Below are 23,637 nucleotides of genomic sequence, written 5' to 3' on the forward strand. Positions count from 1 at the left end.
CTTCTCCTCTCACCAATTTTTGAGGATGGTACATTCCAGATGGCATTAAATATCTTCTAACCCTGATGGGTGATTTGACCATAGATTCTTGGGCTAGGATTTTCTGGAGGCTGAAAAGGATCATCAAATGACCAGTCTCTTGGGTTTTGAAGAATAAACAGGAAGATTCTTCCCAAAATTTATCAATTATGATAAAAGGCTCACACTCTAGACAATGGCTTTAGCATTAATTTAGTTTGCATTTCTTAGGTATAATGCCTCATTAAGACATCTGTTAAATATCTGTAATATTAATTTAATAGAGGGGGTTCTAACAGAACCATATTGGAATTGTCTATTTAATTAACCTTATAGGCCTTTAATGGATGACTTAAATAGACCTCATTCACAACAGTGCTAGACAAATTAAAACTAGAGTCAATAACATTCATGATAATTTCTTACGAGCTGTGAAGGATAAGCATTGCTAAGTAGACAAGCACAGAGATGGAGTACAGAAGAGAAAGTGTTGGGGCAACAGGAAATCCAGAACAGGCCCTGAGGGTTCACTATTCTGGGTCTCAGGAGATTTCCACAAAGATGTTTTCAAGCCACCAAGATGGAACACAGAAGGCCTCAGCATTTACAGAAAACATTTTTCCTCTTTTTGCTCCACCAGGCTGAGCCCCAGGTGGGGAAGAGAATGGAAATGATGAAATTGGGGAGAAAAGGATGGAGGAACAGAAAGAAGTTTAAAAGAGGGTCGTGACATTGGACTATGGGCTGGGCACAGTGGGATGCACTAGGATAGCACAGGTTGGTTGGGATGGTGGGTGGGATGGAATGAGATATAGAATACTACATTCTTCTGCCTTCAGGACACCATTCAGCAGCTCAATCAAGTGATGTGTCTTCTCAGCTCCTAAGGCTGTCTCTCCTAATTCATCTCATCAAATTTATCTCATTTGATCTCCTTTCGGTCAGCATTCATCATGGGTAACCATACCCCACCCAGGAACTCCTCTTTATCCCTACTCTCCTAACCTTCACCACCTTTCTGGCCACTCCTTCTTAAATTCCTCCTATGGATCTTTTTAGCCTAGACATGTATATGTTGGGTTGCCTTCAGCCCCATCTTTGAACTTTTCTCCCAATTTCCCTTGATGTGTGGTCACAGCCATAACTTCAGGTTACATCTAAGACTTACAAAATCACATATTGTCAACCAGAGAGAAGTTAAAATTTCATTATCTTCCTCCTCCCAGTTGGATTAAAAGCTCAGTAAGAACAAAGGCTATGTTTTGATCCTTCTGGATACCCACTTTTCTCCAGCAAACCTGACCTTGGCAGAGGCTCATTGAATGAGGTATGAAAACATTGATTGCCCTTTAAACTCTCCATGTAGGTACACCCACACCCACCTCAGGAAATTGTCTCATTGTCTCTGTAACTCAGATGGAAGGCCCAATTATACCTTGCTTCCTCTCTCTTGTTCAAACCCCCATCCAACCTTTCTTGAAGTCCTACTAAATGTCAACTTACACAGGATCTCAAGTCTCCACTGCCCCCAGCTCTTATCCTCAGAGTCCCATCTCTTCCCCTCATCCTCCCACACAGCAACTGTCCAGTCATGCCTCAGCTCTCCCATGGCTTTCCTGACTCCATACTTGGCCACATAGAGACAAGGTGACCATTGTAATGTGACTCAGACTGCTGCCCTTATAACCACTTAAAACCCACAAATAACTTCCCCATAACTTGATGTTAAGTCATGTTTTTCAGCAGAATTCCCATGGTCCTCCCTGATGGCCCCAAGCTTTCCCTCCCCAGTGCCTGCCTGTCCACTCTAGACCCCCTCAAATGTGCCTCTGCTCCACTCTTAGTGTTTGCACTTGAATTATTTCTTTGTGGACATTCTTTCCATAGTCCTTCAACCCATGTCAGCCTCATCTGCATTTGTCCGTTTCCTCGAAGTTTCCCTCATGGCCCAGCCCCACCTTCCTAGCTCAGCACCTCTGTCATTTCTTGTGTCTCCTATAGCCCTTCTAAGCTGGGACCTTGCCTAATTTATTTGCTGTTAGAACCAACAAATATCTTCATATTTAGCAGTCACTGGGCGTGGTGGCACACACCTGTAATCTCAGCACTCAGGAAGCCTCTGGGGCAGAAGGATCCTGAGTTCCAGGCCAGCCTGCGGTATGCATTGTATCAAAACCTTGTATCAAAAACACAAGAGTCGGCCGGGCGTGGTGTTGCACGCCTTTAAACCCAGCACTCGGGAGGCAGAGGCAGGAGGATTTCTGAGTTCGAGGCCAGCCTGGTCTACAACCAGAGCTACACAGAGAAACCCTGTCTCGAAAAAAAAAAAAAAAAACCCACAAGAGACTTCAAGGTGTAGTCCCATGGTAGAGAACGTTGCATAACATGCTCAAAGCCTTAGGAGCACTTCTCAGCACAGGAAAAAATGTTCCTAAATATTTGTTGTTTTGTTTATCCAGTCACAATGGCTCATACCAGTAATCCAAGGACTTGGGAAGCTGAGGCAGAAGGATTGCCATGAGTTCAAAGTCAACAATGAATACTAGGCCAACCAGGGGTACATAGTATAATACCCTGTCACCACACACAGAGGGGAGGGGGAGAAGGAGAGAGACAGAGATAGAGAAGGGTGGGGTGTCGGTGTTGTTGCCTGGTTTAAAAAAAAAAAAAAAGAGCCAGGGTGTGACTGTCATGATGGATGGGTGTTGGTTCACACAGCTGCCAAGATGACAGCAGACCTTATGATTTGTCCACAGATGATCCATGTGTTTCCCATCCTCCCACTCTAGCAGACACTGTATTCAGAAAGAGTCCCCAAGTGCCAAAAATGCCCCGTGTCATTGCCTGGTCCCAACACACAGAACAACGAGTCTGCATACAGCCAGTGTTACCATGCCCTTTTAGTTCCACCCATTAAAGCACAGTGTGCGAGCCTCTGTGCTGTGTGACCTTTGAGAGTCTGCAAATCAGAAGTCAAGGCCCAACTCACACTCAAGCCTCAGTTTCAACTACAGAAGATGAAGAGTAGGGAGTGGTGCCGATTATTGAAGCATTTTCTTCACCCACATTAAAACTGTTCCTTCAGGCAGAAGTGAGGGAGAAGAAGTGATGTCACAAATGTAGTCACATATAATGCTTCCAGTGGCCCTCTGTCCACAGAGAGCTTGCCTTGCAGGGAACGTGAGGTGGAGACTGCCTTAGTCTCCTCCATCAGTGAGTGATTATATTGTTCTCCATGATGACACACACAAACACATGCTACAGGTGTGTTCGTCTCTATCTGACACGGTGTTTATGGTGGCATCATGAAATGGCCATGGCAGGACTTTCAACATTGAAATTCACACAGGTACAAGTGCGGCTCACTCAGAATGGCACTGCCTGGAGTTAGAGATGCATCTCTGCCCCCAGCAGAGGTGATAACAAGGGCAAGCAAAATGTAAGAGACTCGGAAGACCCAGGGTCAGCCTCTGCCATGCCCTTCCTGCTTGGGGCCTGAGAGCTTACCTTCAGGAAGACCCAGGGTCAGTCTCTGCCATGCCCTTCCTGCTTGGGGCCTGAGAGCTTGCCTTCAGGAAGACCCAGGGTCAGCCTCTGCCATGTCCTTTCTGCTTGGGGCCTGAGAGCTTGCCTTCAGACCTAGCCCCCAAGAAGTCACAAGACAGCCCCACAGTCCAGAGTTCTGGAAGCACAGGAACATGGGCTGACTGGAAATGGAGAGACTTATAACCTTAATAGCTATGTGTGTGTTATACTTCTTTGTGGTTTTAATCTGAACTGTTCTCCACGGGCTTATGTTGGGAACACTTCTTTCCCATTATTTTGAAGGCTGTGGAGTCTTTAGGATGCTGGGGTCTGGCTGGTGGAAGTGGGTCAAGAAGGATGGTCTTTGAAGATTATAACTGGCTCTAACCTGCTTCCAGTGCCTCCTGCCTGTCTCCATTTGAACAAAGCTATCCATGCCATAAGAGACAGCCCTGTGAATCCCTGAGACAAATTCTTCCCTGCTTAAGTTGCTTCTGTCAAATATTTTGTAACCAGGAGATAAAAATTCTATACATACTTGAATCAAAAATGTTAACCAGGCCAGTTAGCTCAGGCCTGGAGGAGGTTTAGGCAGGAGGATCACAAGAGAAAGGCCATCCTGTGAAACCAAGAGAGCTCAAAGCCAGCCTGGACAGCACAGATGCTGTTCTGTAAAAAGAAAGGGTAAAAAGAAAGCTTGGTTTTATTGTTACAATTCCTTCCTTTCAGGAGATGTAAATTACTTCTAGTCCCTCCCTCTACAGAGCCAACAACAAACCAACTTGTGATTCCACCAGTTTACTATGTGGAGCCAGTGAGTTTTTAGACTTGCTTACAGAGCAGTGCGGGGTGGGGGATGTTACAGGCGGGAGCATGGGTGGCTTTAAAGCAGCCCCGCTGGAAGGTTTGCATCCAACACTCCTCCACAGCTGTGTACATGGAGTCCCCTTGTCTTGCTTTGCTTTCTATTGTGTGATAAATCGGCATGACCCTAAGCAACTTGAAAAAGAAAAGGTTTAATTTCACCTTTGTGGTAGATAGTTGTATGCCAGTTTGACACACAATAGAGTTATGGTAAAGGAGAAAACTAAACTGACCAAAAAATATGCCTTCATAAAATCAGTTATAAGCCATTTTTATTTATTTATTTTAATAATTATTTATTTATTTTATGTATATGAGTACACTGTAGCTGTCTTCAGACACACCAGAAGAGGGTGTCGGATCCCATTACAGATGGTTGAGTCACCATGTGGTTGCTGGGAGTTGAACTCAGGACCTCTGGAAGAGCAGTCAGGGCTCTTAACCACTGAGCCATCTCTCCAGTCCTATAAGCCATTTTTTTAAATTAGTTATTGCTGGGGGAGGACCCAGCCCATTATGGGTGGTGCTATCCCTGGGCTGTGAGTCCTGGATTTTATAAGAAAGCAGACTGAGCTGGGCGTGGTGGCGCACACCTTTAATCCCAGCACTCGGGAGGCAGAGGCAGGCGGATTTCTGAGTTCAAGGCCAGCCTGGTCTACAAAGTGAGTTCCAGGACAGCCAGGGCTATACAGAGAAACCCTGTCTCGAAAAACCAAAAAAAAAAAGAAAAAAGAAAGCAGACTGAGCAAGCCAAGGGAAGCAAAGCCAGTAAGCAGCACCCCTCTGTAGTCTGCTTCAGCTCCTGCCTCCAGGATCCTGCCATGTTTCAGCTCCTTCCCTGAATTCCTTCCATGATGAACAGCAATGTGGAAGTCAAAGCCAAATAAACTCTTCCGTCCCCAACTTGCTTTTTGGTCATGGTGTTTTGTGTCAGAAATAGAAACCCTAACTAAGACAACAGCCATTAGGTTGTGGTCCATCATCATGGGAAGTCAGGGCAGGAATTCAAGGCAGGAACAGAAGCAAAGACCATGGAAGAACATTGTTTACTGGCTTATTCCTCTGGGATTACTCAGTCTGCTTTCTGTGACCACCCAGGACCACCCTTCCCAGGAGTAGCACCAGCCTCAATAACCTGGACCTTCCCATATCAATCAATAAGCAGAAAAACGTCCTACAGTCTTGCCTGCAGATAATCTGTTAGAGGCATTTTTCAACTGAGTTTCCTCTTCCCAAACAAATACACTTTATGTTGAGTTGACAAAAACAAAAAAACAACCAGGGCAGCCTTTCCCCACATATAGGGCATATCCTAGAGGATATAAGTCCTCTAACCCTAGCCAGAGATCCAGTGGCCACACGAAGTAGGGCAGAATTGCAGACAACTGACTGAGAGGGTGTGGATAGTCAGGTGAGGGTACCATGACTCTCCTTAGGCCCTCCTTCCTAGAGGGAACCTCAATAGTCAGCAGGCCTTGTCGTGGTAGCCTTTGGAGAGCAAATCCAGCTAACCTCCTGAAGATGGCTGCACTTCTGCTCAGAGGCTAGTCCTGTACAACAGGATCGTAGCTTTATAGTCTACAGATAGAGAACATACCTGGTATGTGCAAGGTCCTAGGCTCAATCCTAGCTACTGGGGGCAGGGAGAGTCAGCTATAGAATAACCATGAATATTGATTCTACTGAGTGCCTGCTTAGCTGGCATCTGAAATAATTTAAACATTTCCCTGGCGATCTTATCCCACACAGTAGGGCCCAGGATACCAAGGGCCTTTGCCTAAAAACTACAAATATAAAGAAAAAGAAAAGCCCCTTCAAGTCCTAATGAATGTGGTGTGTCACCAATTGTGTTATCTCCTGCCATCTCTCAAATTACTGGTTCTATACTCTGGGATCTCTGGAGACCAGGAGTTCAGCAATGTTTCAGTCTCTAGGGTGTGGTCACCTTGAATCTGCTGGTCCCCACCCCATAGGTCATCCCCAATTTAGTGGGTGAGGCAGTGAATAGTGGAGAAGGAGGTCATGTGACTGTGGGGTGGGAAAGGGAAAATACATGCCTATGTCCTTTGGGAACTGACCTTAGGATGAAGCCAGATTTCTGCACTGAAGTAATGCAAGCAGACAAACAGGCATGGGGTAGGACCTCTGGTGTCCCCAGATGAGGTCTAACTGGAAGCTTCAGGCTATGAGTCGACTGGGAAGAAGCCAGGGAAATCAGGCAAGAGTAGAGGGATGGACAGAGGCACCAGGACAAAGAACATATGCCAGTGAGGAGGTGGCTCTGGCCTGTGAGGAATATCTGCATCCTAGACCAGGGTCAGCATTGAAGATGCACAGAAGAATGGTTTTCTTTGTTGTTTGTTTGAATGCTGGGAAGGAAACGCACACCATTGAGCCTGTGACCATGACCCATACTCCCAGCCTTTTTTGATCTTTCATTAGTTGATTAGTTTTGATTCTTTTTTTTAAAATAGGGTCTCTAGCTTTACAGCACAGGCTAGCCTGAAACTTACCCTATATACCAGGCTATCTGGGAACTCAGGATCTCTCTGCCTCACCCTTCCAAATGCTAGGATTGTAGGCATATTATATTCCACCACAGCCATCTCAGATATTGTTATGAGGCATGGGAACAGTACCCATGAGCACGGTATCAGAAATGCAATCTCTGACCCTTTGAACCTTTGTGTACCCACAACCAGGGCCTAAAGGCAGAAAGGCTTATTAGGAGAGACATGCATTCTAGACCAGTACATAGGGAAGCCGAGGCCTGCTGGCAGCAGCCCCAAAGAGATAGGAACAGTACAGCCACCATGGTCTTAGAGAACAGGAAAGTGGGAAGGGAGGCAGGGAAGCCGGCTAAGTCCCAGAGAACAAGATCAAGGGGGCACAGCTGAGTGGTATCACAAAAGTGCCTTGCCTCTCTTATTTTTGTGACCTTAGGCAAAGCACCAAAGTACCATAGTCCTAGTAGCCCTGTGTCATTTAAAAATAAATGGTATGAGTGATGTGTGTGACGGATAAAGTTCTTGTGTATGGCTTTACCCCACAGTCGTGGATCTACAGCACTGTCCTCCAAATAAGGACCAGGGGCTTTCCAAAGCTGCCCCTGCCTCAGCAAACTCGAGCTGGGAACACAAGCTAGCCCTACGACGTCTGCATTGGTGACTCCTAGTAAGCTGAGGCCATAGATGCATCTGCCTAGAATCATGCAACGGCAGGTGGGTCACATGACCGAACCTCTCCCCCAAATCATCTGTGTCTCCAGAACTTAAACTCACCCTGAGTAAAATCCCCATTGACAGGATAGAACCAAGACTGTTTTCTTCGAGGTAGGAGGAGCCCCCACCAGGTCTGCACTTGAACCCGTGTTTGCTACAGGTTTTACAGACTGCAGTAATCATTGAACACCCTATTATCCGGCAGCCTAATTAACATAACAGATAGTTACAGTCGGCTTGTTGAGGCTGATTTTCCTCTGGGTAGGCCCTGACAGCCGCCTGGGCGCCATTCCAGGAGCTTTTTATGGTGATAACTCCTCCTTGGCTGTGTCGAGCCTGAGGTAAGCATAGCCTTAAATAATGAAGACAGAGAGGGTCAGGGCTCCCAGAGTAGTGCAGCTCAAACTGCATCTAGAATCTCATGGCAGCCCAGCCCTGCGATGGCTCTCTTTTCTGATGCAGAGTCTCAGCTGCCCCTCAAAGATGCATGTGGACACATTCCTAGGCTTCCCTTTCAGGCAAACAAAGAAATTGCTTATCCCCTACATCTCACTAGGTCTGCACTTCTGCCTCTGTGTATGTCTCCCTTCCTCATGCCAGCCTTCCCTCTGTCCTTTGGCTCACATGAAGCTGATGTTTGCCAGAGTCTGAAACAGCCAGCCTGACTGGTCTGCTTACTGCAGCTACACTAGCTTAAGCTTGGTTCCAGGCATCAGACTGGGATGGCTCCCTGCCATAGGCCTATGTCTTTACCTGGTCAGGCTACTGTCTCACACACACACACACACACACACACACACACAAAGAGGCCAGGGCTGGTGAGATGGCTCAGTGGTTAAGAGCACTGACTGCTCTTCCAAAGGTCCTGATTTCAAATCCCAGCAACCACATGGTGGCTCACAGCCATCCGTAATGAGATCTGACACCCTCTTCTGGTGTGTCTAAAGACAGCTCCAGTGTACTGACAATAAATAAACAATAAATAAATCTTTGGGCTGGTGCGAGCAGGGATGGAGTGAGCAGAGGTCCTGAGTTAAATTCCCAGCAACCACATGATGGCTCACAACCATCTGTTCAGCTACAGTGTACTCATATGCATAAAATAAATAAATAAAGCTTAAAAAATAAAAAACCACAGACCAGGTACATTATAAAAGTCTCCTATGGACTAGAGAGATGGCTCAGCAGTTAAGACTGTTCTTCCAGAGGTCCTGAGTTCAATTCCCAACAACCACATGGTGGCTCATAATGGCATCTGATGCCCTCTTCTGGTGTGTCTGAGGACAGCAATAGTGTACTCACATACATAAAATAAATAAACCTTTTTTTAAAAACAGTTTTATAAAAGTTTTTTGCAATGCTCTGAATGCTGGGATGTCCAAGCAAAGTTTCACACAATTTGATATTAACTAGGCCCCCAATCTATAAAATAGCTATCTCACTGGAACCTCACATGGCCAAGGGACAATGGGGTCTCTGAGAAATCTTCAAAAAGGCACAGTGCTCATGAACCATGGCTCAATCTCTCCTAAAGACATTATCCACAATTTTGTAGTTGGTCATTTGCCTGTTTGTGAGACATGGTTTTACAAGGAGCTCCGACTGCACTTGTAACTTGCTGTACAATCCAAGATGGCCCCAAACTCCCTGCCTCATATACATACATACATACATACATACATACATACATACATATGGACATTCACATATACATACAAACAAACATACATACACATATACACACATATACATATACACATATACACATGTACATATATACAGACCCTGCCTCAGCTGGGAATCCGGGCATGAACCAACATACACAACTAAGTCCCGTAACACCACCTGTTAGTTTGGATCTGCAAAGTGCCCCCATGGGTTCATGAATTTGATTCCACACCCCCCCAGGTAGAGGTGCTGTTTTGGAAGGTCTTAACAGGATAGTCTGGCTTTGCTTCCATCTTGTGCTGTCTGCCTTGTGGTCCACATCATGTGAAGAAACAGCCACAAGCTCCTATCATACAGACCAAGCAGTGCGTTCTCTCCCACTACACTGCTGTAAAATAATGTCAAACCATGAGGTAAACCAAACCATCCTTCCCCTAAAGGGTTTCTGTCAGATATCCTGGTCACAATCACATAAAGGTAACTAAAAAATCATTATATTTGGGAATTGGCTTCAATGTGAGTTTTGAGAAAACACAAATATTCAGTGTTCGGCAGTCTGCCTGGCTTCTATCAGTGCCTCAGAGATATAGATGTTGGGTGTCACCTTTCAGAGAGCCCTACCCAGCCCTTCTAACTCAACCTGTCCCTTTTTCTTGAAAACTGACATACTACAGACAGTCTATTCTCATCTATGTGCAAAAGGTGGGTGTCTTAGTTATGATTTTATTGCTGTGAACAGACACCATGACCAGGCAATTCTTATAAAGTCAAACATTTAACTGCGGCACAGTTTCAAAGTTTTTGACCATTGTCATCACGGAAGAAGCATGGCAGAGTGTGGGCAAATATGGTACCGGAGGAGCTAAGACTTCTACATCTTGATCCAAAGGCAGCCAGGGGGAAACTATTCCACACTGAGCAGACCTTGAGCACTAGAACTTGAAGCATGTCCCCACAGTGACACACCTACTCCAACAGGCCCCACTCACTCCAACAAGGCCACACCTATTAGTCCCACTCCCCATGAGTCAAACATTTAAACACAGAGTCTATGCTGGTCAAACCTATTCAAACCATCGGATTGGGCCTCACAGAAACTGCCCCACTCTGCTTCTTCTATACTCAGATGGTGCTCCAGGCTGGTATTTCTGGAAAATCCCATGTCCAGCTCACACCTCTATGTTAGAATCACTTGAGAGTGTCTAACATAATGCCAAATTCCAGGCATCACTGTATCCTCAAAACTAAACCACACCCCCTGGGACATGAACCCTAACATCTATCTTATTTGAATTAATACAATCTTCATTAATTAATTAATTCACCTCTGTGAGCCTGTGGTTTCCTGTATGCTTGTAATCCCAAAGATTGACAGACTGAGGCAGGAAGAGCATGCATTCAAGGCCAGCCTGGGTAACGTAGTAAGATGCTTGTCTCTGCAAACCAAGGGCTTAAATGTGGCAAGATTCTGGGTTCCAGCCCCAGGACAGAAGGAGAAGAAAGAGAAATACTGAGGACGAGGAAGAAAACAGGGTCAAGCCCAAGTAGATACTCATTACATTTTCTCTGTCTTGGTTCTTGTTGAATGGATGGCTCATGACTCTAAGACTTGTGTTTGGAGAACAGTCATGCCTTACCATGCAAAGTATGTCCCCTAGGTCACCAAGGTAACCACACCCACACACTGAGGCATTGACAGGGCCACAGACCCCTCCAAGTAAAGCCCAGATAGCAGGGACCTAAATGTGTCATGACCTTTGAACTCGGAGAAATCTAACAGGGTTTTAGGGCTCAGCACAAAAGCTAGGTCCCTGCAGGTGTTTGGTGAAAGTCCACAAAGCTGGTGTGACCAGGCACTTGTGGGTCACTTCAAGGTTCCTCAGTTGGCAAAAAGTTTTAAATTTTAAACCCAGCACAAGTAGCTATTTAACATATCAATTTGGACCTAGCCTCCAGATTCTCCCAGCATCCCTCAGTCCCTACTTGTAACCTAGTATGATTTGCATACACCACCTTCATCCCATAACTCTCCAGTCCCAAGGTCTGGGCTACCCCTCTCCCAGAAGCTCTTCCTTATATAATTCAAACATTTTGTTTATTGGGCACTCTCTGTATTCTTTTGTACCTTTGGCTTCCTGGCTGCTGTACTTGGCTCCCATCTCACCCTTCCCCTTCCTCATTCCCCTCATGGTTCAAGGTCATGATCACTCTTCACTGTCCCAGATGTGTCTGCCTCTGGCTAGGATAGCTAGAAAGAAAAGACTTGTTTCTATCTGGTATCCCTCCCTCCAGTCCCAGAATTCCTTTGATCAAATTTGATCACTAGGGTCATGTCCCATGGATACCACTTGACTAGGATACTCTGAATGCTGATTGGCCAGAGCTGGGTCACATATTTCTACTTTGGGTAGATCATTAGGAAATAGAATACTTTTTTTTGTTTGTTCGTTTGTTTGTTTGTTTGTTTCTGTTTTTCAACACAGGGTTTCTCTGTGTAGCCCTGGCTGTCCTGGAACTCGCTCTGTAGACCAGGCTGGCCTCAAACTCAGAAATCCGCCTGCCTCTACCTTCCAAGTGCTGGGATTAAAGTCGTGCGCCACCACTGCCTGGTCAGAATACTTCTTTAAGGGAATATCACCGTGCTGTTTTAAAAGAAAGTAAGAGAGGCAGGGGAGATGGCTCAGTGGGTAAAGTCCTCCTTGTACAAGGATAAGGATTTGAGTTCATGTGGCTAGGGAAGACCTTAGTAGAGTGAGCACTAGCTTGGACCTGGGCAGGTACTCAAAACCTTTTAACAGCTTAGTACAGTGATATACATTTATAGGACCAGCACTGGAAGAGGGACAGGCAGGTGGATCCTGGGTTTCATGGCCAGATGTTCTAACCAACATATTAAGACCCACATTAGTGAGAGACCCTGTCTCAAAAAAAAAAAAAAATTAAGGATAGTGATAGAGGAAGACACTCAAGGTTGACTTCTGGCTTCTGCCTACACATTCACAGATAGGTACACACACACACACACACACACACACATATGCACCAGTATAAATGTTAATACAATACTTTTAAATAGGTAGCTATAGTAATTAATAATAATAACTACACACTCCACTGACATCTTATGCTTATTTAATCATATATGTATGATTATCACGATATATAAATACTTTATCACTTTTCCCCCATCTCAGGTCCCAGTTAACACTGGTTGGTTGTCAAGGGGCATTTTGCTTGAGGGTTGGGTGAAAGGGGGCAGCAACCTTCTCAGTGCCCAGGGGCTCTGTGCAGGGAGACTGTGCCATGAAGCTCATGCTGCAAATCTGCTGCTTTTGTACATTGGCAGCAGCTGAACCACAGCATCTTCAGCCCCTGCTGAGCCTCCTGCCACATCTCTGGTTACCGGACCATGAAGCAGGTGCCAGCCTTTCCTGCAGAACACCCTTCAGAGACAAATTAGATGCCAGGAGACAGTAGGGTGACACATGTCAGTCTTGTGCTCCAGTCTGCCCTGCAATCAATCCTTTCTGTCTCTGACTTTGTGGCCCAGCTTCTCCCGAGCTGGGGAGACGTAACAGAACAGTTCTGAGCTGCCTGCTCTGATCTCATTTCACACAGCACAGGGATAAGACCTGGGGACATGCCATCACTGTAACCAGGACCAGCATTTCACCCTTTGCTCCCTGAGGGAAAGTTTCCCAGCTATCCCAAAGAATTCAGTGGTTTCTTTCAGCTGATACACAGGCCATTTTGGAAGAGTGTTGGGGCATCATACTGTAGCTGGACCAAAGTGCCTAACAGAAGGAACTCAAAAGGTAGAGGGCCATGTTTGCAAGGGGTTCCGAAGGGCAGGATGCATTATGGCAGGGAAGTCAGACATTAGGGTGGGCTCCGTCCATAGCAGCAGGAGAATGTCCCAGAGCTCCTGGCATGGAAGATGTACCAGAGAGCAGAGATCTCAAGTCAGCACAAAGAGTGGATAGCCTTCAAGTCACACTTCCCATCCTGAAGTGATCCACTTGATTAGGCCACAATCTCCCTGACTTGGTTAGGATTTCATTGCTGTAAAGAGACACCATAACCACAGCAACTCTTATAAAAGAAAGCATCTAGTTGGGGCTGGCTTAGTGTCAGAGGTTTAGTCCACTATCATCATGGTGGGAAACATGGCAGCATCCATGCAGTCATGGTGCTAGAGGAGCCAAGATATCTACCTCTTCATACACAGGCAGCAAGAAGAGCAGATTCCACACTGGGCATAACTTGAGCAAAGGAGACCTCAAAGCCACCCCCTACTGTGACACACTTGTTTCCAACAAGCCCACACCTCCTAACAGGCCAAGTACTTAAACACATGAGTCTATTGGGGGCCAAATCTATTCAAACCACCAGACTCCCTAAACATTGCCACCAGAAAAGATCAGACTTGTTCAAACACAAGAGCCTGTAGGCTCAGACTGAAACTCCAATAGTCCCAGTTGAAAATATGACTCAGAGTTCCCTAGAACTCTACAAGAACATCTGAGAAGTCTCACAGTGTATACCCCACATTCTCAACTATATTCATAGGCTGTGGAGGTCTCTGGGCTAGTTCAGTCACTACCCACCACCATCCAAATATCTGCTGCAAACCACTCATAGCTATCCCAGACTACCTGCCAGGGACTGGCTTTAAAATGAGCATGTGACCCTATCTTGAATATGGAGAGCAGCTGTAGCAATTGTTAAAATTGTTCGCCCAATTTTTCCTGGTTCCTTTGTGTTTAGGTGGGGCCATATCTCCCTAGCTGATGCCATGAGCCGAAGCCATGTGTGCCTTTTCAGGCCAGTGCTCCCACTATGATCTATGATCACCAGATCTATGATCCCTGTTCAGAGATTATGTCTGTATGCATGTGGCACCTATCAATAATAAATCTGATGGCCTATGGCTTAGGTAGGAAAGAGGAGGTGAGACATCCAAAAAGCAGAAAGGATTTTGGGGACTGCAGGCAGGGCATCCACCCAGGAAGATGTGAGGAGACAGACACTTGTTACCTCAGCACAGGTAACCAGCCACGTGGCAGAATGTAGATTAAAATAAATAGATTATTTTACGTTATGATCTAGTCAAAGTAGAGCCTGGCTATATGGCCAAGGTATTTCTGAATATATTTTGTGTGTGAGTCTTATTTCTGGGAGCATGGGGCTGGGAGAAAGAACAAGAACATAGCTTCTACAGTTCCCTTTGCTCATCCACTGGCCGTGTTCTGCATGGCACGGTTCCTTCAGTGGGGTCTTTCTGAGGGAGCGTGAGCCTGTGGTAGTGTTCTTTGTCAGTTTGACGAGGTCTGCACTAACCCAAGGCAAGCCTGCAGACGTGCCTGGGAGAGATGACTTAACCTCTGGGAAGGTTTGTGAAGAAGTATATGGATTATGTTAATTGACGTGTCAAGGCTCACCCTTCAACAGTCTTCTGGCCTTGGTATAAAAGTGAGGAAGTTTTCTGAGCATGGGCATTCACTGTTCTGTTTCTTGACTCACCATCTCAAGTCCCTGCTACTGTGACTTCGCACTGTGATGGACTGAACCCTTAAACTATGAGCCAAAATATGTCCCTTTTTTGCCTTAACTTTTTTTCTTTCAGGGAATTTTGTCATAGCAGCAGGAAAAGTGATGAAGACAGCCCCTCTACTGACCTACCAAAGAGAGCACCAGAGATGAGGATACAAATACAGCCAATAGTCCTTGTGTGCATTTGTAGTTTGCCAAAAAAAAAAAAAAAAAAAAAAAAAAAGCACAACGCTGCTGGGGGTCAATCTGGTGCTGCTGTGTGTTCACATACTAACTAATAGTGGCCACCAAGACCTAGCTAACATCCTGACAAGCACATTTTCATGTACACCAAATGTTGTCACGTAAACTTTGCTTTCTAGTCTTCTCTGACTGGTTAAGTAAAACGGCAGACAGCCAATTACTGGGCAGACTAGAGGTATGTGGGGCTTTGGTTACTGTGCTGGGGCTGGGGGTACAGGTAGAGACCAAGAGGAGAGAGAAAAAAGGAGAGAGGAGGAGAGAGAAGACAGAGAGAGAAGGAGGTTTCCATTAGACCAGATGGACCAGGAGCAGGTGGCCAAGGGAAGTGCCCCTTGAGGGCAGAGTAGCGGGAAAAGGGGAGCCCAGAGAACATTCAAACAGCAAGTAACTTGGGTAGCACAGCTGAGAAACAGGCTGTCTAGCGGAGGAAAACAGTTTACAGGTAATCCCCTAGTAATTATGCTAAAGCCGATTAAATAAATCCATAGGACTGTCTCAATTATTGGGGGGCTGGCCTGGTCAGATTAAGAACAATTAGACTTAGTAAGTCCCACATAACACAACCTAACTTTAAAACTAAGAATTTTTTTTCATCCAATACTGCCTGGTTATCCAAGGATGGTAGTACAATCCCAGCACTCAGGAGACTGAAGCAGGAAGATTATGAGTTCAAAGCCAGCCTGGGCTTAGTGATGAGCCAAGTAATGAGTGAGAGATAAGAGGGTGCTGTGAGATGAGAGGGTGTTATAATCTAGAATGGACCAACGACGGGCTGGGAGGTTTCATCAAAGCAATCTCCTAACACAGAGGTCTATGGCCTGTCTGTGGAAAAGAAATTCTACTTTTGTGGCCTGCCTTGGCAAGGGAGTTTATGAGTCAGGCAGGAGCAAAACTTACATATGACATCACGACCTTAGAGTCTGTGCTCCTCAGTGGTGTCACCCACTCACAGTCACTCTTTATAACCAACCCATGCCCTGACACTCTTCCTGCATACTCTGAGTGACAGGCACCCCAGACCAGATAGCTCCATTGTCCACTTTGATCCCTTCTTACCTGGTGAGTAGAAGCAGGCCAGGGTCTCATACATTTCTTATTGTTGCTATTTTTTTAAACCTAGACCCGGCATATGAGAGTGACTGAAGGTTCTATGCCAAAGTAACAATAAATAAATAAGTAAATAAATAAATAACAATGAAAAATTAATTACTTGGGAGTTTGTTTTTGAGTTTCTTTGTTTGGTTGGTTGGTTGGGTTTTGTTTTGTTTTGTTTTGTTTTGTTTGTTGAGACAGGGTTTCTCTGTGTATCCCTGGCTGTCCTGGACTCACTCTGTAGACCAGGCCGGCCTCAAACTCAGAAATCCGCCTGCCTCTGCCTCCCGAGTGCTGGGATTAAAGGCGTACGCCACAACGCCGGGCTGGGAGTTTGTTTTTAATTAAACAATAAGACTTGACAAGACCTGGCTGCTGCCTCATAAAGCCACTCCTGGGCTGTAGGGATGCATTCGGTCCACATGAGTGCCTCAAATCAGCCCAAGATGTGATTAGATGATTTCTCCCCGCAGTCAATGCAAGATGAGCATTTCCAGAATCCTCTCACTGGGGCAGTGAAAGTCCTCAGGCCCCAGAGGCAGTCCACCTGTGTACACATGCGTGCTCTATGGGAGTCCATGGGCAGTCCTCTAGTTGAACAGAGATTAACATCATTAAATGAAGTGGGGGATGGGGGCAGCATGTATGCAGAAATGAGATGTTACAGCAGAGAGCTATGGAGACAGGTGTAGGAATCCCACCTCACAAGCTCTCTCCTCTCTTGCCCAAAAGCCATCCCCATTCCCTGAGTAGCTTCAACTCATTCATGCTACAAGGACTGGGGGCTGCCCTCTCAGAGGTTTGTTGGCAGTGTTGGGAATGAACTCTTTTTTTTTTTTAAAGATTTATTTATTTATTATTGTAAGTACACTGTAGCTGTCTTCAGTCACACCAGAAGAGGGTGTCAGATCTCATTACGGATAGTTGTGGACCGCCATGTGGTTGCTGGGATTTGAACTCAGGACCTCCGGAAGAGCAGTCAGTACTCTTAACTGCTGAGCCATCTCTCCAGCCCGGGAATGAAATTCAGAGTTTCGTGCCTGCTTCATTTTGCAACAAGATCTTGTCAAGTTGCTCCAGCTGCCCTTAAACCACTCTGTTGCTTGAGTCTTGAACCTTTGATCCTCCTGCCTCAACCTCCTAGTTAGCTAGGATTACAGGCCTGTGGCATTTTCTCTCAGGAGGACCCTCTCCTCCTAGCTTTCCAGGAGAAAGAGCTTTACTGTCTGGGGCGGGACTATCCTATCCATGACCATCCTGGATCTGTATAAGAGATAAAGATAAAAGTAAAAAGAGATTGCAGCTACCTCAAAACAGCTGAGATGGAATTGAGTGTGGCAGTAGGCCTGTCAGTCCCCGCATGTGGGAGGCTGAGGCAAGGAAGATCCTCAGTTGGAGACCAGCCTGGGCTGCACAGTAAGACATTGACTCCAACCAAACAAAGGATCAAAAGGAAAATGGCTGGGATAGAGAAACAGGAAGTAAATTAGAGCAGCTCAAACTGAGCAGGGGTGGGGGTGGAGGTGGGAAGGAACAGGGATGGATACCAAAAGACAAGAATGGAATGGGGCCTGGCCAAATGGCTCTCTCTTTTTTTTTTTTTTTTTTTTTTTTTTTTTTTTTTTTTTACTCCCAGCACTCAGGAGGCATAGACTGGCAGATCTCTTTGAGTTCAAGGTCAGGATATGATCTACATAGGGAATCCCAGGCTAGACAGGAACTGAGACAGTCCAGAGAGTCATGTACGTTCCTCCCTTTGGCTACCAGGTATTAAAACAAAACCTTGCAAGAAATTCAAATTTCTGCAAGAGTGTCATCTTGAAGGAATTGGAAGAAGGAAAGACCAAAACCGGGACGAACAGAAGATGGATTTGTCTCATAAGAAGAGCTTTACTCAGTTCCAACAACATGTGAATTGCAGGAATTGAGAATGAGGTAATAATAAGCCATGGTAGGTGGGATTCCTGGCCAGCCTACTAAGGTACACATGCTTCTAAATCTCTATTTAAAACTCAGTCTCACTGAGAAATCCTGGAATTTGGGCCCAGGAGTCACTGGCCTTCTGTTTCTCTGCCCAGTGTGTCATGCTAAATGTATTCTCCTTTCCCTGTTTTTCACTATTACCTGTCTCTTGAAAGGGCCCACTGGGGAGACATGGCTGGGCTTAGCTTGTGGGGACTTGTCACCTGTTAAGTCCTACAAACTGAATGATTGACAAGAACTCTGTGACTATGGAGGGATGGAATCCTGCAGGGCCATGATCAAAAACAGTAAAAGGAAGAAAACTTATTTTGGCTTCCAGAGGAAGAGTGCCATAATGGCAGAGGGGAAGTGGCAGCCTGTGCCTGGAGCATAAGGCTGAAAGATTACGACGGCACAAAGGGAGCAGAGATGGCAAAACCAGTGGTGGGGTTAATAAGCCCTCAAGGCCCACCCACTTGGTGTACTCTCTCTCCTAAGCCTTACCCCTAAAAGCTTTATTATCTCCCCCAAAACAATGCCACCAACTGAAACACAGTGTCCAAACACAGGAGCCTAGGAAGGACATAATGCCATCTAAACAACCACAGCACGTCAAAGCCCTTGCCACGGACCCTGAAGCCTTTAGTGCAATCCTTGGAACCCCTGTGGTAGAAGGGGAAAACTGACTCCTACAAGTTGTCCACCATAACTTGGCGTGGGCATGCTAACACACATGCACGTGTGCAAACATACATGCAATAAATATAGAAATGTGAAAAGTCTTAAAGACAAAGCAATTTTGAAAAGCAGAGAGAAGAGACATACTCAGCAGGGCTACATTGGGGAGAACAGATAAAGAGGTGAAAAAATGTAGCATCCATCTTCAAGGTATTGCTGTGAGCATTGGGTTTAAACACAAAAGGACCTAGGGCAGAGCACTGCATGGTTAACTGGTCCAAGGAGGGTGTGGTCTGCTTGATCTTGCTTCAGCTCTGGTTCTACCAGATTCGAACAAATCCTCATCTCCTGATTGCTACCATCTTGTCAAGCCTTCCGGGGATTGTTCTGGATCCTGGAAGGTGATTACCTCTGGCCCAAGGTGCAGCCTCCCTGTTGTTGTGGATAATTGTCCAGGTTTGTCGGGTTTGTCATTCCTAGAATTTTAGGAGACTTCAGGCTTAAGATGATGGCTTATCTCTGAGTCTACAGCCTTGAATCAGAATTAAATGGTTTAGACAGACACTTCCCTTAGGGAATATGCCTTTCAGGCTAACTTGAATCTATGCTTTTGGGCCAAGGACACTAGTATTTGGCTCAGAACAAACTACAACTCTTTCCTTTTGAACCAAGAGCTGTGTTTTACATTAGCACCATTCGAGACATTATAGATGACAAGAAGAGGCTGGAGAGATGGCTTGGTAGTTAAGGACACTTGCCATGCAATCATAAGATCCAAAAGTTTGGATCCCTGCACCCATGTAGCGAGCCAGGTGCCTAAATTAATTCTCTGTTGCTAAACATTGTGACCCAGACAAGTTATAAAACAAAGCGTTTGATTTGGAGATTTAGCATCTCAGAGATGAGACCATTACCATCATAGCAGGGAGCATAGCAGCAGGCAGGCAGGCAGGCAAGCAGGCATGGTGCTGAGCAGTTAACTGAGGGCTTACATCTTCACCCATAAGCAGGAGGCAGAGAAAGCTAACTGGGAGTGGTCTAGGCTTTTGAAACCTCAAAGCCCACCCCCAGTTGTCACACCTTCTCCAACAAGGCCACACCTCCAAATCCTTTAAAAACAGTTCTTCCCCAACTGTGACCAAGTATTCAAATATATGAGCCTATGGGGGCCATTCCATTCAAACCCACACCAGGAATCCCTCTCATGTCTAGAACCTCAACAGGGGAGTTGGAGAAAGAGATAGGAAAATAGCTAGAGCTTGCTGGCATCCAGCATAGCCATGAAAATGAATGCATACATCCATTCACGTAAATATACACAGAGATAAATAAAATATTTTCCCAGGTTCATACTTTATGGCACAAATTGAGCATTACATGATGAGTTGATGTTTGCTTCTCCGAGCATTGGACTTGATAGATGTGGTCAGACATTCCAGAATTCACATATGTTGCTTTCAGAGTTGAAGTATTTTTGTCCTTATCCTAAAGCATAAAGTCAATGTAGCAATGCCTCTATATGCCACCAGTACACAATTCATTCTACCCACGAGGGCTGAAATGTATTTAATACCAGTGAACTGGAATTGACCATGACTTTGATCTTGGTCCAGGTCATAAATCTGCAACCAGTGTCCTGTAAGAAAACCATCCATCTACTCAGATCAGTTAGCAATGAAATACATTTTAAAAACCGAATTACAAGAGATGACTCAATGATCCATTTAGAGCCAATTTTCATATAAAGTACAGCACAGACGTCATGGTTTTGTTGAAGATAATTCATCATGTTCATGGAGAGTTATCTTTAGACTAGAGTCTGTTCTGTGGACAATGAATCTTTTTGAAACATCACAATGAGGCTGTAGGTGGTGGCTCATGTCTTTAATCCCAGCACTCAGGAGACAGAGGAAGGTGGATCTCTGTAAGACTGAAGCCAGCCTGGGCTACATAAAGAGTTCCAGGACAGTCAGTGAGAAACTGTCCCATAAAAATGGTGGTGGCTGGGGTAGGACACGGAGGAAGGGGGAGAGAGAGAGAGAGAGAGAGAGAGAGAGAGAGAATCTTAATATCTATAATTTTAGAGAAAGGTATGTGTGAACTTTCCACTCAGCCTTTTTTCTTCTTAAAAATAAAAAAAAAGGTTGATATTTTAAGTTTATATGTATGAGTTGTATGCTTTGGATTCCCTGGAACTAAAGTAACAGTTGGCTTCCATGTGAGCGCTTCTTCAAAGGCAGAAAGTATCCATAGCTGAGCCATCTCTCTGGCCCCTCTTTCTTTCTTTTTGAAATGTTTGATGATTCAACTTTCCATGTATTTTATAACCAACTGGTGTTCTCATGAAATAAATTCCTGCTGAGGATTTGGATAAAGTTGATGTTTGATGGTTGCACTGTTTAAGTTGAGAACAACAGATATTTTAACAGTGTCTTCCAATCTATACTGTATGACAGCCCTTCAATTTACTTGAATCCTCTTGGGTTTCTTTTGTCAGAGTTTTCTGGTTTTTAAGATGTAAATCTAAAATATTTTTACTATTAGACTTATCAAATATTTCATCTGATACTATTGTAAATGACTCTTTTAAGATTTTGATTCCCAAGTTTCTTTTCTTTTTTTTTAAAGATTTATTAATTTATTATATGTAAGTACACTGTTGCTGTTTTCAGACACACCAGAGGAGGGTATCTAATCTCATTACAGGTAGTTGTGAGCCACGATGTGGTTGCTGGGATTTGAACTCAGGACCCCAGAAGAAGAGTCAGTGCTCTTAACAGCTGAGCCATCTCTCCAGCCTGATTCCCAAGTTTCTGTTCTGACATATAGAATATTATTTATTTTTATTTTATGTGTATGGGTGGGGGGTTTGTTTTGTTTTTATTAATCATTCCATTCATTTACATCTTAAATGATATCCCACTTCCCGTTTACCCCTCCACAAGCCCCCCATTCCACAGCCTCCCTCTCTTCCCTCCCCTTTGCCTCTAGAGGGTGCTCCCCCACCCAGTCACCCTCTCCTGCCCCATCCCTCCAGTATCACCCTACACTGGGGCATCAAACCTCTAGAGGACCAAGGGCCTCTCCTCCTATTGATGTTAGACAAGGCCATTCTGCTACCTACGTATCTGGAGCCATGGATCCCTCCTTCTACACTTCTTGGTTGGTGGTCTAGACCCTGGGAGCACTGGGTGGTCCTGCCAACTGATGGTATTATTCCTATGGGATTGCAATCCCCCTCAGCTCTTCCAGTCCTTCTGCTAGCTCCCCCAGACTGAGCTCAGTCTGATGGTTGGCTCCAAGCATCCACATCTGTATTGGTCAGTTGCTGACTGAATCTCCCAAGGAGCATGTGTATGGGTGGTTTGTATGCATCTATGACTTGTTTACCTGGTGACTGTGAAGGCCAGTAAAGGGCATAAGGTCCCGTGGAGCTGGAGTGACAGACAGTTGTGAGTCACCTTGTGGGTGCTGGGAACCAAACCCCAGTCCTCTGGAAAAGCCCCCAGTACTCTTTACCACTGAGAGGCATTTCTCCAGCCCATTCTCACTTCTTTTGAATTTTTCTCTAAGCAGAGAAATTTCTGAAGGTGAGTTAAACTTCAGTGGATACTACCAAATGACTTTTATAATGTATTTGTGCCCGTGGACACTTCCTGAGGCAATGTCTATGAGCACAACTCCTCTATATGCCTCTGACACTTGGAATCATTGACATCATAGTTACAATTATTCTGGTGAACAATTGTCAGGTTCAGATTTCTAAAATCCAATGCACTAGCAAAAGAAAAAGAAAAAAAAAAGTCTGTGGGGTATATAGGCAGCTAATTAAAGCCTTCAGCCATGAGTCTATCTCTATCCGCTGCATAGGTTTATCTAACACACACGGGGGAAGGGGGAGGGAGGGAGAGGGAGGGAGGGAGGGAGGGAGGGAGGGAGGGAGGGAGGGAGGGAGGGAGGGAGGGAGGGAGGGAGGGAGGGAGGGAAAGGGAAAGGGAAAGGAAGGGAGGGAGGGAAAGGGAGAGGAAGGGAGGGATGGGGGGGAAAAGAGAGAGGTCAGCATCCTCTTCCCCAGATCCCAGTTCTTGAGTGGAGTTCATCCTTAGGCTCATGCCTCCTATGGTGGGTCTAATCTGCACTTCACATCTAGTCAGCTGCAGCAGCCTTGAGTTCCAGTCCTACACGGTCATCTCATGTACTGGGCTAATGTTGGCATTATGACTAGATGCACCTAAGCATGAACAAAAACAAAGGATACACTATTCAAAAATAGACAGGATATGAGTTGACTTGCTTCAGAATTGAGTGGCAGAGACCAATGAACATTTATGACAGCACACAGTTCCTGGGTGTCAGAAACAGGGAGTGGCTTAGCTGTTCTTGGTGGCTTAGTTCTGTCACGTGTCTCTCACATGATCCCTGCTGAGCTGTTGATTTGGACTGAAGTCACCCAAAACTTTCTAGAACTGACTGTCATCCTGCAAAGTGTCTGTTCTAGTTTGCTTTTCTGTTACTGTGATGAACACCATGATCAAAAACAATTCAGGTGAGGAAAGGGTTTTGTTTGTTTTTTTTTTTTTTTTTTTCAGCTCAGAGTCCCAGGTCACAGTCCATCACTGAGGGAAATCAGGGCAGGGACATAAGCCCACGGGGGAAATGCTGTTTTTTGTTTGTTTGTTTGTTTGTTTTTTTACTTACCCACTGGCTCAAACTCAGCTAGCTTTTTTATATAACCCAGGACCACCTACCTAGCAACGGTGCTGCCCATAGTGAACTGGGCTCTCCCACATCAATCATGACGGCTTATCACAGA

General features: G+C 45.3%; 1 pseudogene; it reads right to left on the reverse strand.

Annotated features, from left to right (window-relative positions):
* Positions 1–20,171: 20,171 nt before the first annotated feature.
* LOC147003326 (ATP synthase F(0) complex subunit k, mitochondrial pseudogene) lies at positions 20,172–20,479 on the reverse strand (annotated as a pseudogene).
* Between the last annotated feature and the right edge of the window lie 3,158 nt (positions 20,480–23,637).

Source organism: Mus caroli, unplaced genomic scaffold (genome assembly GCF_978045245.1).
Source record: "Mus caroli unplaced genomic scaffold, Mus_caroli_1 scaffold_8, whole genome shotgun sequence".
Classification (NCBI taxonomy): Eukaryota; Metazoa; Chordata; class Mammalia; order Rodentia; family Muridae; genus Mus; species Mus caroli.